Raw genomic sequence first — 15,367 nt, forward strand, 5'->3', positions numbered from 1 at the left:
AGGATCAGGATCTGGATCTGGAAAGGAGAATTTTTAAAGTGATTCTTCACTCTTTAGAGATAGGGCCAAAAATGATGCATAGCACAATATCACAATATTTCAAAAAGTTTATGGACGGATTCGGACGAAACTTGGTGGAAAGGTTGGGAGTGTGACAAACAAGGACCGATTGATTCGATTGTCTTGAAGATCTGGATCCAGAACCGAGAAGTTTTTTTTTTTTTTACCTTTTTAAGTGATTCATCACCATTGAGAAAAAATACGATGTATAGCATGATATCTCAAACAGTTGTGGACGAGTTGGTTAGATGACGAGAACAAGCCAAATCGATTTTGGTTAAGGTCTGGATTCAGACCTGACCTATCAGTGGGAAAGAAACTGTAAACTGTTCAGCTTGGCGGAGGTGGCGGAGGTACGGGCTCTACCGATTGCCGTTCTATTTGCTTAATTTTTTTGTCACCCTTTAATTCCATAGACTGTATTAAAAAATAAGCAATGCAAGTTATTCAAACCATAGTTTAATAAATCAAGGTCCATTCATCGCCCATATACATATATTCCTTTTGTCTATCACATCATTATTAGTACAAACGCTGTGTGCTTAAAGTTGTTCATGTTCAAGTAAATTTGCTTTGTTCAGTTACTGATACAGTGTACCAATACAGGTCACGTGATACATTAACGATGGAACAAAGCATCATGTGACAGTTTCCAAGACAAGCTGCATTCCATTATTTTGAAGGTTTTGTCACACAAACGTATTACACCTGAAATGTCATCCAAACTGAAATTTATGAGAAAAGGTTCGTTTTAATATTTCAGTGAAAGACGTAGTGTAGAAACACTAGACTAACCTGAAGTTCAGAATTTAAAATGGATAGAGCACGGACAAACAAGTATAGGTTGACAACCATTGCACAGGCTTCATGGGTCTAACTGTTGAAGTTCCTTGTCAGGGAACTCAATTTGAATTTTTGCAGCACACGGACCAGGGCTTCCATTTGTGGGATTTTGTTTAACCATCGTGTTTACCCTGGTTGAAGATGATGTCCGATATGGCTTCCAAACTCCACTTTAATACATGGAATCAAATAAAACACCAAATACAGCATTGGAGCCATCAGGGAGAACCTGAAAAGGCCAAGATGGAGTCATCAGGAGGAACCTGGATATGATTGGGGTTTCGGCTGCTTTTCCTGTAACCTCAGATCCATCCAGGTGAAGCCAAGTGAACCTCACAAAAACAATTTGCAAGAGGTTACCTCTCCGTAGACGCAAACAAAATGAAAGAGCAAAAGAAAAAGATAAATTAAAAAAATAAATAAATAAATCGAGTCTCTTCGATGATCCAAGCATGTTTGTCTTCAACACTGCAACACAACATCCTCCATGTCTTGTGCTCTCAAGTCGTGTTGTTTTGCCGGGTTTTTTTTTCTGCGTAACTACAAAGTGAATTGATATTGATATTCTTGTTTGTTTGTTTGTTTGTTTTATTCGATTTTACTCAAAACTGTCCATCTGCTGCTTCACTGGCATGGGTATTGCTCCATGAAATACGTAAATCATTTTAGAGAGAGCATTTAGTCAATTGTCCTTAAGGTTAGCACTCGCCTACAGATGTTAAATCATCCGTGACGCATCTTAATGAAAGTAGGCCATCGTGTGACTGTACCCTGACTAAATTCTGAATTCCTAACCCAAATGACAATGACACAGCAATTGCAACAATCCAGGACATTGATTTTCCCACAGACTGCTTTGGAGCATTTAATTCCTCTTTCACGGAGAATGGTATATCACGCCAGACTCGGTGATGTAATGGTTCGTGTGTCTGCTCTGAGTCTGGGAGCTTTGTGGTTCGAACCTCAGCCCAGTCATTCCAAAGACTTTAAAAATGGTTTGCGCTGCTTCCTTGCTTGATGCTCAGTATTTAGAGAGGATACAGCATGGACAAACATCCATAAGTTGGCAAGTATTGTGCAGGCTTAATGGACCTCACAGTTTCTCCTCCTGCATTGAAATTACTTTGAAGGGAACTCACAATATTGACAAAGTAATTATGAATTAATTTTCTCTTCAAACAAGTGAGGTGGTAATTATTTTGCTCCACATATTGTAAATATTAGTATGTGCTACAATATATGTGTCAGAATCACGTCCTGTCCCAACTATACATTTACCGTACCACTCTATTCCCACCTTTTTGTGTGGTCGGCCAATGGGGGATGTTTGGCCCAAATCTTTCATGAACTGGCTGGTCAAATTCAGGCAAAAATTAGGAATTTGGTCATCGAGCTAGCGATACCTCGCCTACTCTCCAGGAATGACGCAGTGGATCGTTAATGTCCATCAACTATTTTTAGCTGATGGGTTCCCATCCTTAGGTCCAACTGAGGGACATCCAACTTTCTGATGGTACGCTTTGCCTGAGCACCACCGATCCAAGTTTATTGTTAGGTTGTGAATCAAACCCAGACTAGACAGCTCAGAGGAACATATGCTACAACTGTGCCATCCTATCAGACTCTCCTGTAAATCAAAAACATCAACACATTTTTTGCATAAATATTGTGCACTATGAGGACATTATTTTATTTTAAGTTTACACCTTCAACGCACAGAATGAAAATGCCGTGCGAGCCTGATCATACAGTACATATGTGAATAGGGGGTCATGGTTTTTTTATGATTCACCTCAGAGACATTGATAAATATATTTGATATTTCCACAGAAACTCGAAAAGTTGAATGAGTCTTTGGTCCCTCAGAACTATACTGTTTTTGAAAAATGGACCACCAGCAAAGGCTTTTCATTCAAAGTCCCATCCTTACAATGCCTCTCTTCACAGTACCTGAAAGTGCCTTGGGCTGGTGGTCACATAGAGTGCCATTGTGTTTTGAATGAATGGCAAATGAGAGTGCAGAGTATCACTTCTGATAGGAAAGACTATTACGACCACTTCAAGAAACACAGGACTGAAAGGTGACATTTACTCTATGAACAAACTGGTTTTGTTTCAGCAGGCAGAGCGTCAGTGAATGGTGCTACAGATAATGTGGCCTAAGGCTGGTGAATTGAGTTTTGTATCACAAACCCTCCATTCAAATTAATGTTTGTTAGGGCTATTTTGCTGCTGCCTCATGTAGAGCACGGCACAATTTTCAGAAGCTCGAGGGGAAGCAAGCACCGTGAGCATCGGCGGACACACAAGGAGATGACAAACCTATGGGAATGCCTTCTGGACAGCAAGTAGTTGGACCTGTGCGTTGAAGAGACATTGAGAAGAACTGCCCGGGGCTGAGTTCACAAGTCTATTTGTATGAGAGTTAAAAGAAACAACCTTTTTTCAGAATGATGTTAGAAAAAAGAAAAAGCAAGGAATTAAGCAAAGTGGAATAAATTCAATGCACAATATTTCAAAGAAGATTTATTGGAAGATTATTCATGAGCATTCGATGGAAGAAACTAGCAATGTTGGTGCACATTTTGTCTCAATTATCTTGTCGATTGTGAAGATGAGAGCTCCATGATAAATAAGAGGTGAGTGAGAATCGTTCATTAAATTGCCTTTCCGAGGAGCTTTTTGCTAGGGAGTAAACGAGCAAAAGCATCACGCCGGTTCGGCTTCGGGGATCGCTGCTCATTTCGATTTCATACACTTTTTTTTTATGCAAGCGCAATTTCTTTTTTCCTTTCTTTTTTCCAGTCTTACATCTTATCCGATTGCAATCAATATGTCTGTGTGAGAGCAATCAAGGCAGAAGTTTCTATAACCAAGAAAAACAAACAAACAAAAATAACAAGTTGCCTGGAAAGGAGACAAATGTTAAATCAATAGGAGACGTGCTGATGCCTTGCAAAGTATATGTGATTGGATACTTATCCTTTGCTATTGCCATTTTCTAATTTGACATCGCTTTTGCCAAAGTGTTTGATTTTTACTCTTCAACTGGTTTTCCTGTGCAGAAGAAACACGTCAAGTGCTGCATTGCGTTGGGTTTAAGATTGCCGAGCCTTTTTGCAAAATTTTTCGAATAAATCTCTTCAAATGTGATTATTTTTAATCCTCTCACAGATACAGAAGTTTCTTTCAAGCTCGTGTTGCTATTCGATAAAGATTAGAAACCAGTGTTTGGTTAAAATGAAAGTTTCTTCCTGGAACTGCCAAACTTCTGCAGTACTTTGCCTGACCTTGGATTCTTAAGGTCTTTGATGATAAGCCTTTGAAACTTAAAACTCAATATAACTAGACAGGAAATAGGGGTAGAAACTAGTTTATAGAATTAACACAAAAATATGAAAGGATTTGATTAGACTAGTCTGATAATTTTATTCTTGCATCACAGATTTCTAAACTCAAAATAAAGAGTTCATACAAAATATTAACTTAATAATAACCCATCCGACTACACGAGAAAAGATCGTATACTGGTCACTTTGGCAAATTGTGAAATTATATTTTGGGGGCATAAAGCAAAAGTGAGGTGTGGTTTCTAAAATTTGATCAACAAACTTTGGAAGGGTTAGTGTTAGCTGCATGGCAATGTTCGGAAATGGAAACATATAGTTTGGCATAATTATGGCTTTGGAAGGCCATAATTATGCTGTACACAGTTTTTTTATTTTGATATACAGTAATATCCTGGTTTACGTTGCCCCTTTTTATGTCATTTCACAAATACGTCATCACGTTATTAATACCACTTCTCAATATTCGTCATCTCATCTCACACTTACGTTGTTCTAAAAGCCATACCTTTTATTCTCGAGCGTTTTCAGAACTTACAAGACTGATAAAGACCCCAAAATACATCACAAAAGTACCAAATCTGGAAATCGCAAAATCGCCGAAAGTCAAAAAATTTTGATGTTGCCGTGTTATTAAGTTTTCCTCCGATCTATAAATATGCTGACGTTTATTGAAGAAGGAGGGAGAAGAATATATTCTTTTATGTATACATATGTGTACTTAAATATAACTGTCAGTAATCAAAAAAAAAAGAGTAATGTCAGAGGTAAAAAGCAAAATATAATACCTGAAGTTGTGGCATGAGGAATGCATCCCCTGCTTTTAGCATTCGTTGGTCTGAGAAAATTACTTCGATTTTTGTCATGTTGATATTCGTCACACTTTCAGGAATGCATCACTGACATAAACTGTCGTCTTACAGGACCATCCTCGATTCAGTATGTTGGTGCTGCCGAAGCAGTTTCTTGGCTAGGGTTTTCTGGGTGGTTTGTCATTGTCTTCTGGGGATTGTTTTACCATGCTCTATCCTCTTAAATGCTGAGCATCAAACAAGGAAGAAAAACGTACAATTTTTTTTTATTTAACGTTTTTGGTGTGACTCAGCAGGGGTTTGAACCACTGACTCAGAGAGGATGCCCTAACCATTATGCTGCTGGTGCAGTACTCAATAGGAAGTGATAAAGAGGTTGATGATCTCTGCTGACTGGTGTTCAATGAATTAACAACATCCATCTCTCCAGAATGATGCCAACTGCATTGATCACATTGCCCCATGAAAACAATTTTCTTTTTTAAGTTGGATAACTATTCCTGACTCAAAACTTGGAAAATATCATGTATACAAAAAATATAGTTTCATAAATATGAGACACCAACAAATGTTTGAATTTTGAATGGTAATTTAGACAAACATCAGTCATTTTAATACTTCTGCTTGGGATTTCAGTACTTGGAAGATCCATTTCACTTTTACCTAAGGATAAAACTGTGAATTAAATTTCAATTGTTATAGTTCCAAATGAGACTGACAAAAGCAATGGTGAACACATTATTGTTTGATTACGTAATTTCATAAGCCTGGTGTTGGCTTAATGGTTAGGGTGGCTGGCTTAAGATCTTGGGGTCTTGAGTTCAAGCCCCTTTCACTGTTGGAGTAACACCAGGTGGGTTGACTCAGCCTGCCATCCTTCTGAGGTTGGCAAAATGAGTACCAGCATGCTGGTAACAGGGGGCAATGTAATGTAACAGGGAATGGTAATGAAACCTCAGTACGGGGCAATACATCAGTGGCACAGCTGTGCCCCCAGAAAATGATGCAGCCAATCAGCCACCGGCAGCATAAAAATAAATAAATAAATAACCTAATTCGATTAACTTCAGTCATCCTCTTCTTCTTCATATTCATTAATATCATCATCATATAATTATCAAAAATCTCATGATAATCTTCAGAAGAATGGGAAATGTGTCAGAGTAAATCACATTAGACCAGCAAAGTATTCACTGCCCTTCCTCACCAACAAACATTTTAAAATGCTAATTATTAAACATCAGTTTGCAGCTGAGATATCACGGTAATACCCAAACTACAAAATAAGCAGTAATGAATGATTTATTTTAATATGACTCAGATTGTAATAATTCCAGTTCACGCCACTTATTTGTGACATTTTATGTCATGCAATTCGAATGCCCCCTTGTTGACATTACTCTGATGTAATAATTTACAAATCCCTATCATCCTCCTGCACTGGTACTTTTATTTATGTTTTACAATTGATAACTCTTTCTGGTCTATTTCTGGTATTACATGAAACCTCAGGACGTACTTTCTGTTTCAGTAAATCCACTCTGCAGATTAACTGCCCTAATTCATATGCAGCTAAGTTTTAAATTACTGTTTTCAATTTCTGTTCTTGGTACTTTATTTTCTCTTGTTTTATCATGTTTCACTTCCACGTATTTAGTGATTGAACACCTCATCTTAAAGCCACTTTCGGCAAACTAAGTGCTATTTGCCCCTAACAATGTATCACTTTGTTATTAATTGATGATATTTATGATTTGCTCTGCGAATCTAAATCTGAGACAAACCTCTGATATGTTTTCAAAATTACTCCAATACCTCATTTTTTACCTGTCATTTCTTATTCTCGGTTATAAAATTATTTTACCTCTCCAAAAGAAAGGGGGAAAAAACCTCTCATGACTTCTGAAAACATTGTTTTTATCATTTTTTATTGGCAAAATATACAGAGTATTCTCATCGCAAATGGTAACTATTTTGTATGCTTGTATTTTTATATTTGTTGACTCCTGACAGTGGTAATACCCAATGCTGTGTCTACATCATAAATCTTAGCAGACACCTTGGACACGAAAGATGAATGCTTAATTTTCCATCTCACAAAAATATAAGTTATTTCATTTTGAGTGGTAGCTGAATGTCGTCTATAGTGTAGCTGTGTCACATAGTTAATTTCCTTGTCTGTAACTGCATATAGTCCATTCGTGCTGGCTTTATCTGCACATAGTCTATAGCATTGACTGTGTGTGAACATAGTTCAGAGCAATGACTGTATCTGCGCATAGTCCATAGGGGTGGTTGTATATGCATGCCATCCATTGCGGTGGCAGTATGTGAACATGGTCTGTCATAGGGATGGCTGTATCTACGGGCCAAACTAAACATAAGGATATTAAAAATAGCACATTAGCAAACAGGAGACATGATATGATTCCATATCTCATGTTTGTATCATTAATGGAGCTCCTAATGATAGCGATTGAAAGAGTAGTTCATGCTTTCGTTTGCACTACCAGGAAAAGTGGCTAAAACATGGATTTAATATTCGCTGTTATTTATTAATTTTTTTGTTTTAATTGTAATAAAATGTTCCTAATTATCCTTAATAATTAATTTAAATGCAAATTTAATTAGTAATATTATCACCAATATTTTATTGTTAACATTATATGATTATTTTAACATTAAAAATGTGACACTTAAAGTTTCATAATACAAACTCCTCAGTAAAATATTATTGAATCACTACGTCGTACAAAATAATTAATTGTGAATTTTTACTTTTTCCATTTGTCTATCTCACATATTGCTTGAATGTTAACATTTTTTTTCATCCACGAGCTATGATATTTCTCATTATTACATATTTTATTTCCTGGAATCTACCTTTTCTGCCGGTATTCTGAATAACTAGAGAAAGTGTGATATTGTCTCTTATTGAGCTTTGGTCTGGAGTATCGAGTGAAAAACTTATTTTAAAATTTAAACTTTTTTTACAAGACACGAATAATCATCCAAAGTTAAGCCAAAAATAAAAAGTAAAACGAGTGTTGCATAAAAATAAATAATACATTCATATATTTTCTTCATAAATGGATACTCTCATGCAATGAAAAATAAATAAAACATCGGCATATCTTGGACTATTGCGAGTGTCTTGTTTGTATAACTTTTTCAACAGCATTCATCATGTCGGATTAATCATTTTGAAAATGAAATGCATTAAAAAGGATATGATTGTCCTTTTTTATGAGAAAACATGAGCGTCAGCACAGATTGATTCAATTCACGACTTAATTTGGATAATTTTGATTCAAACGCTCAATCACCTTTGGTACAATCACAGTTTCATGAATACAATCTGCATTACAATTGAGAACGAGTGGGACTGTCTGGTGAGTCTGCACTTAGACCCGATAAATTGCCATTTAGTTTTATTTCTCAGGAGGGTTTCAAAACTTTTTCAAATCAATTTCAAAAGAGAAATTTTTCCCAGCAGCCTTGAATTTATTTTATATTTTTATATTTAATGCTTTCATTATTTTGAATGAGTAGCCAATCATGTTCTGATATGGAGTATGTTATGGTGGCTATTATAGAAGTGTTTCTTTTTGAGACTGCAATCATTTCTCAAATACAAGCAATTTTATTGTCATGATAATTGTTCACTGGTAACTTCATATTAGTCTTTCTTGCTTCCAATAACACAGGGTGTCAGGAGAAGCATGTGCCAGAATGTAAATGCCGTTCTTTTTAAATGTGCAGTGTGACCATATCGTAATCATTTTTTTTTTAATGCAGGCAAGACTCATGGAAGTGAGACAACAAAGGGTGAGGACAACTCCCAGACAAAGGACATTAGTGACATAGACCAACAAGCAAGGGATGGAGAAACAGGCATTACCACCATTAAGAAGCAAAACAGAGACATCCAGCACAATAAGGGAGAAGAATATATGCAAACAAGGGAATGCAAATGAAACAAGGCAAACACAGACAGAAACTGGTACAGGCAGAGAGAAAAGAAAGGCCAGTAAGAAGAGAAGAAAATCATTGGTCATCATACTGGAAATATAATGGCCAGATCAGTGCAGGGAAAAAGAATGCATGATGGGTAATGGTTATATGCATTGTGGGAGCGAGAGCAAAAGCATGCCTTGAAGCCAATCATTACGGAGAAGGGCAGGAAAGAGCAGCATCGGAAGTTCAGCATGGCCCCTGCTTGATGAATGATCTCCATTGATCGCATTCTTGGGAATAAGGCAAGGACAGGCCATCACAATGGTCCTGTTTGTATGGCTTGGATGATCAAATGACTGCCGCACAGATACTGTGGCCATTATTATGTGGCTCAGCTGAGCAAGCCTGCAGGAACACGTGATAGTGGCCGACAGTGCTTCCCTTATCTGATGCTGGTCAGAGAGCACATTATGAGCCAGGGCCATGGGATCATGAAGGAGGAAGGGCAGGATGATAGATGGTTGTCGTATACCATTTTCTCTCTTCTCATTATCTCATGATTAAATTGCATAATGCTCAGAGTTCTGAATTTACATTCTGCTTTTCATTTTAAAATTAATTTAATGTCTTTAATAAATTTGCACCTAACCTGTTTATTCATTTTGTGCAGTTAATTATTTTGTCTTGAGATAGTTTATTGATTTAAGCATATTGAATAGTTTATGCAAAGAAGCATACTGTGCATAAGGTTATAATAAAATGTAGTAAAATTGTTTGATTGTACCACTGAGTAAAGCAGGCAGACCCTCAAATCCGTCCATTTTCGTTGAAAAATCGTTTTTCAAAGTTAAACACCAGACTCTGTGGGGTAATGTTTTTTCATCACACTTAATGTCATTATGGTTACAGTGTCCCCTACATTTTTTTGATCAATGGTTTGATTCTGACCCTGACTGAGTTATAAAGCCTGGTGTTGGCTTAATGGTTAGGGTGGTGGGCTTGGGATCCTAGGTTTCTGAGTTCAAATCCCACTCGCCTGTTGAATTAATACCAGGTGGGGTTGACTCTGCCTGTCATCCTTCCGAGGTCGGCGAAATGAGTGCCAGCATGCTGGTATCCTTTATCGGAGTGGTGACCCATCCAGGATTGTGCCCAATGGCCAAGGAGACTGCTTCGGCAGCACCAACACTCTTCACAGAGTATGGTCCCAATGGATGGATGGATGAGTCATACAAGATTTCGATAATGGTACATGCTGCTTCCTTGCTTGATGCTCATTATTTAAATAGGATAGAGCACAGACAAACAACTCTAGTTTGGCAATAACACAGCAGGCTTCGATGGGCCAAATAACCTCCTCCTGCATTGAAGTTCCTTGGAAGGGAACACATTCTTATAACATGCATGGTTGCTCAAAGCAGTGATTCAATAAGCAAGGATTAAATCGATATGTATGTGCATAAAAATTCAAGTGTGATAAGGTGCATGAATTCAAAGCATTATTACAATGGTTGCTGCAATCACAGCAGCGTATAAAGTAATATTAAATAGTTTTGTGCCTTCAGGCACAGGGAGGCTCTCGACCAATGATATGTAGTGGTATATGAGCTGCCTTATACTGAGAGGGCTTATTATGCCATCACTCAAGGCTGCTTGGTAAGATAGGCTTGTGTAGAAGTTAATGGGAACTTGTTCAACCTTGGTGGATTTCATTAAAATCGCCGGTTTGAGATATGTGACGTTATAAAACTGGTCTCACTTTTTGGCATGGCAAAATATTCATACACATGTTTGCATCTAATTACCTTTTAAATATTACTGAATATATATATATATATATATATATATATATATATATATATATATATATATATATATTTTTTTTTTAATTTGCACATGTAAACAAAGCAAAAACAGAAATGTATTCATGAAGAATAAGTTACAGGTGCCATTGAGAATTTGGTACAAAACGTTTGGGTTGCTTGTAATGGCATTCCTATCTGAGCATTTAACAAATATTGCTGGGATCTCAGATTCATATCCCACATACTGTGTTCATATGTTCATTATCTACTGATATCCTTCAAAATCAGATAAAGTACATAAATGTATTATTATGTCATCCTACCCGTGATATATGTACAATGTCATGATATACTATATAAACCAAAGACCGTGCAGAAAAAAATACTTTCAGAACATCCCAAACAAACACCACATGAATGTCCACCATCCCTTCAACAACATTAATATTAGCCAATGATCTTCATAATTAGCATTTGCAACTCACAATACTGGCACAAAGAATAATTCATTTCATCCTGGTCACCTCTTCATAGCAAATTTATTATGGCCTAAGGGAGTGTTTTATGTAGAGGGCAATGTGGTTTCAGGTAAAAACCTTTGTGGTCTTGCTTATAAGGAAACCTGACAAAAGAATAGTTGCTCATGTTAGAGAGAATTATTATCTACTTGTAAAAGTACCCCTCCAGATGAGAAAAGCAAACACAAAAGTATCCATCCCCAGTGACGGGAAAAGTTGAAGTTAATCTATCAATTTAAATTATTTAATGGACTTTAAAAGGTTAATTCTGTTACCCTCTTGGTTTCACTCAGATCCAAAGATGTGAGCTGCTTCTACCACCAACCGTTGAATGGTGGTGCAACATTAGACGGCGGACGTACAATCTATATGATAAAAGGAGCCATGTGGAATTGTTATGCTATAACTTGAGAACGGATTAATGGATTTCAATGAAACCAATGACAGTGGATTCAGAGAACTTTCAGGAAGGTTTGTGAAACAAAAATAAATAAATAAAGGAGAGTTTGTGTGTGGGTACATGGGCACACATGGTGAAACAGCAAACGTCAATTTGTGATGCTGTTTATCACTGCATGGAGAATAAAGACCCTGTCACACCTTGACATTTTAGCCAGCGTATGGCAAGGTATCAAAATGTATGTAAAACGCTGGCATACGCTGAACTATTGATGTTTTTTTTTTCCAGTTTTGGACGTATTCATAACGAGTTGGATGTATTCATAACGTATTAGTAACTTATGCAGAACGTTTCGATAACAAATAGATAACTTATACCAACGAATGCTGAGCGTGTTGTCGGCGTTCATAACCTATGCCCAACGATAGTCTATCTTATGCATAGCGCGCGGCAGCATATCGCCAACGATCAGGTGGCGTAGCCTATTAAAATGCTGCGGCTCATCGATTCAAATCATAACCGCACCAGACATCGAAGTGTCAAGCCGCTGCCACACCTTGACGTTTTAGCCAGTGTATGCCGACATATAAAAAAATTGCCGAATATGCTGGCACACGTCAAATACGTTATGTGTAAGTTTTTACATGTTAAGAGCACGCTGGCATGTCATAGTACGCCGAGTATGTTGACAAATTTTCAGCATGTTGAAAATTTTTCGACGTATCCAGCGTATGACTCACACGTTCCGCATACGCTGGCATAAGTTGTAGGCACGTTACGCGATCGTTGACACACATCAACACACGTTACTTGTAAGTTACTCATAAGTCGAAGCACATCGAGGTAATGTTTAGCCTACCCGACACTTATTTCTAACCTATGAGTAACGTGCTTTGAAGCTATGATAAACGTGCTTTCAACCTATATGTAACGTATCTCCAACGCACATTGACGTATGTAGATGTATTTGACGTCTTCCGGACGGACACAGAACTTATTGAAAGTGTTACTAACTTACAGCTACCGTATAATGGCATATTGGCAGTGTTTAGGGAAATTGGTATATAAAAATGGGGTTCACACAGGAGGAACCCGTCAGTGTTCCAGACTCCATGATTTTTTTTTCTTCAGCATGACGGTGATGTTGACACTTCGATTTCTAGTGCAGTTATGATTTAAATCGTTGAGCGGCAGCCTATTAATTATATTATATTATAACCGCACTATAAATCAAGGTGCCAACATCACCGTCATGCCGAAGAAAATAAATAAATAAATAAACCATAAAGGCTGGAACACTGACGCTAAACATTACCTCAACGTGTTTCGACTTATGGATAACTTACAAGTAACGTGTGTCGACGTGTGTCAACGATCGCGTAACGTGCCTACAACTTATGGCCAGCATATGTGAAACGTGTGAGTCATACGCTGGCATACGTCGAAAAATTTCAAGCATGTTAAAATTTGTCAACAGCTCTGCGTACTACGCCGTATGCCAGCGTATTACGACTTATACCAAACTTAACCAAAACGTATTCGATGTGTGCCAGCGTTTTAGACAAATTTTTCATACATCAGCATATGCTGGCTAAATCCTCAAGGTGTGACAGAGCCTTAATATCCTCTCAGATCCCCCTCTCTGTGTGGGGATAACCTCCATTGGACGGAATGCCGTCCTGGTGAGGGCAAACAAGCCCGAAATTCGGATAGGTGGCTCCGTTTAATGAACGTGTATGTGATGTTGACTATGTAATCTTTGTCTGACAGAGTCGCCGGGCTGAGGCCTCTGGATTGGAGGTGAATCTTTCTTGTAGGACTTTGTCCATTGGAGATCAAGAGAGTGCTCGTCACGCTCCACATATTTCAATATATGTGCAGGTATATATGTAATATATATATATATATATATATATATATATATATATATATATATATATATATATATATATATATATATATATATATATATATATATATATATATATATATATATATATATATATTGTTGCGGCCCGGGGTCAGGGTGAAAAGACGACAAGGGGGGGGGGGCTATCTCGGGTTCCCACCAGACTCTCCATAATTGCAGGCCATCGCACACTGTTAACTCCGTGACACGGCCGTCGCTAATCGGCAATAACATCGAAGCCACCAGGAAAAATAACAGAACTGTCAGAAAGCATCCATAAATGAAAATATAAATAAATTAAAATAAATAAATGAAATAAATAAATGAAAAATCAAATGCAGGTGAGCGACCCGAGGTAATGGGGAAGCACGCACGGTTCATGTGCTAACACATTGTGTAAGCATACGAAGCTTGCTTCCTCATTGTCTCGTGTCTCTCAGCTGAATTTGATTTTTTATTGTCAGTGTGCTTACACAATGTGCAAGCATACCCCACTCATATTATATACAGCTCATGCTAACCACTAACTCACTGACTGACTCACTCACTGTGAATGATATTAAAGATCGGTACATTCCGGGTGATGTAGAAAGCTGAAGTGTTGTGTGCCGATTGACATCGAAGCCGATACACCAGGGGAAAAAATATATATGTGGAGATGTGTAAGTATTTGTCAGGTCAGGTCAGATTAGATCTGAGACTTGCTACAGGTACCATGTAAAACTGTACTAACCTGTTCCATGGTTGGGTTAGCGGCGACCAAACTGTCTCCTCCACCAAGTTTCATGGTGAGGAGGGTGCATGATATAGACACCCAGTAAGATGAAGAATAAAACCTGTCAAAGGGTGGAGGAGCTCCTTGTGAGCCAACGGCCATCCATATCTAGTGCCCGACTGTGCCTGCGGATGTCCTCCTCCAGTTGGGTTACTTTTTATTAGGAGTTTGGTGGCAGGATTTACACTCCGGCCACCGTTAAACCCTTCATTCCGCAAAACATTCCAACAGCATAATAAAAATTCTGAAAACCCACTCTGTGGCAGTACCTCCTGTGCAGCTGCCCTTCACAGGGCAGCTCACCGGATGAGGGGATTGGAGTAAAGCCTTCGGGACCCCCAATCTTTGATGATAGGAGGGAAATCATGGGGTAACCTTCCCGGGTCAGATTGCGGTAGTGTATGTCGGAGAGGTGCTAAGGTGTCGTCCACCAGACGGCAGTCTCCTTGGTTTAACTTGAGGTGGTCCCTTCGGGGGGGGGGGGAGGGGGTGCCTCGAATATCCTATCCCGAAGAGAGGATGATCACCTTTCTCTGTTATCATCTGAGCTCAAGCGTTTGGACATCGGTATTGCAGCACTCTCTGATGTTCGGAAAGCGGATAGTGGCGAAATAATGGCAGATGCTTACACCTACTATTGGTCTGGTCGCTCTGATGGTTGCCATGCCCAAGGAGTTGCTGAAGCTGTGTCCAATAAGCTGACTCCAATGATAATTGAGGTAACACCGGGTAATGAGCGTACTATGAGACTTAGGATTGGTCACTCCTTGGGTGTCATTTCCCTGGTCTCAGTATATGTTCCGAATGAGGTGAGTAATCTCACCATGAAGGACGCATTCTATGCCATGCTCGAGTCGGTGGTTGATCAGTGCCCCAGGTGAAATTCTCTTCTAGTCTTGGGGGATTTCAATGCATTGATCGGAACTGATAGGGAAGGATAT

At 38.3% G+C, this 15,367-nt stretch overlaps 1 long non-coding RNA gene across 2 annotated transcripts in view; it reads left to right on the forward strand.

Annotated features, from left to right (window-relative positions):
- Positions 1 to 3,163: 3,163 nt before the first annotated feature.
- Positions 3,164 to 15,367, forward strand: part of LOC147035092 (uncharacterized) — a 260,465-nt gene continuing 248,261 nt past the window's right edge. For both annotated transcript variants that reach the window (XR_015061343.1, XR_015061347.1), the window contains exon 1: positions 3,164 to 3,542. This is a non-coding gene — a long non-coding RNA (uncharacterized LOC147035092). The remainder of the gene's footprint in view (positions 3,543 to 15,367) is intronic.

The sequence above is a fragment of the Eptatretus burgeri genome, chromosome 1, assembly GCF_056783735.1.
Source record: "Eptatretus burgeri isolate ZD-2024b chromosome 1, Ebu_testis_v1, whole genome shotgun sequence".
Taxonomy (NCBI): domain Eukaryota; kingdom Metazoa; phylum Chordata; class Myxini; order Myxiniformes; family Myxinidae; genus Eptatretus; species Eptatretus burgeri.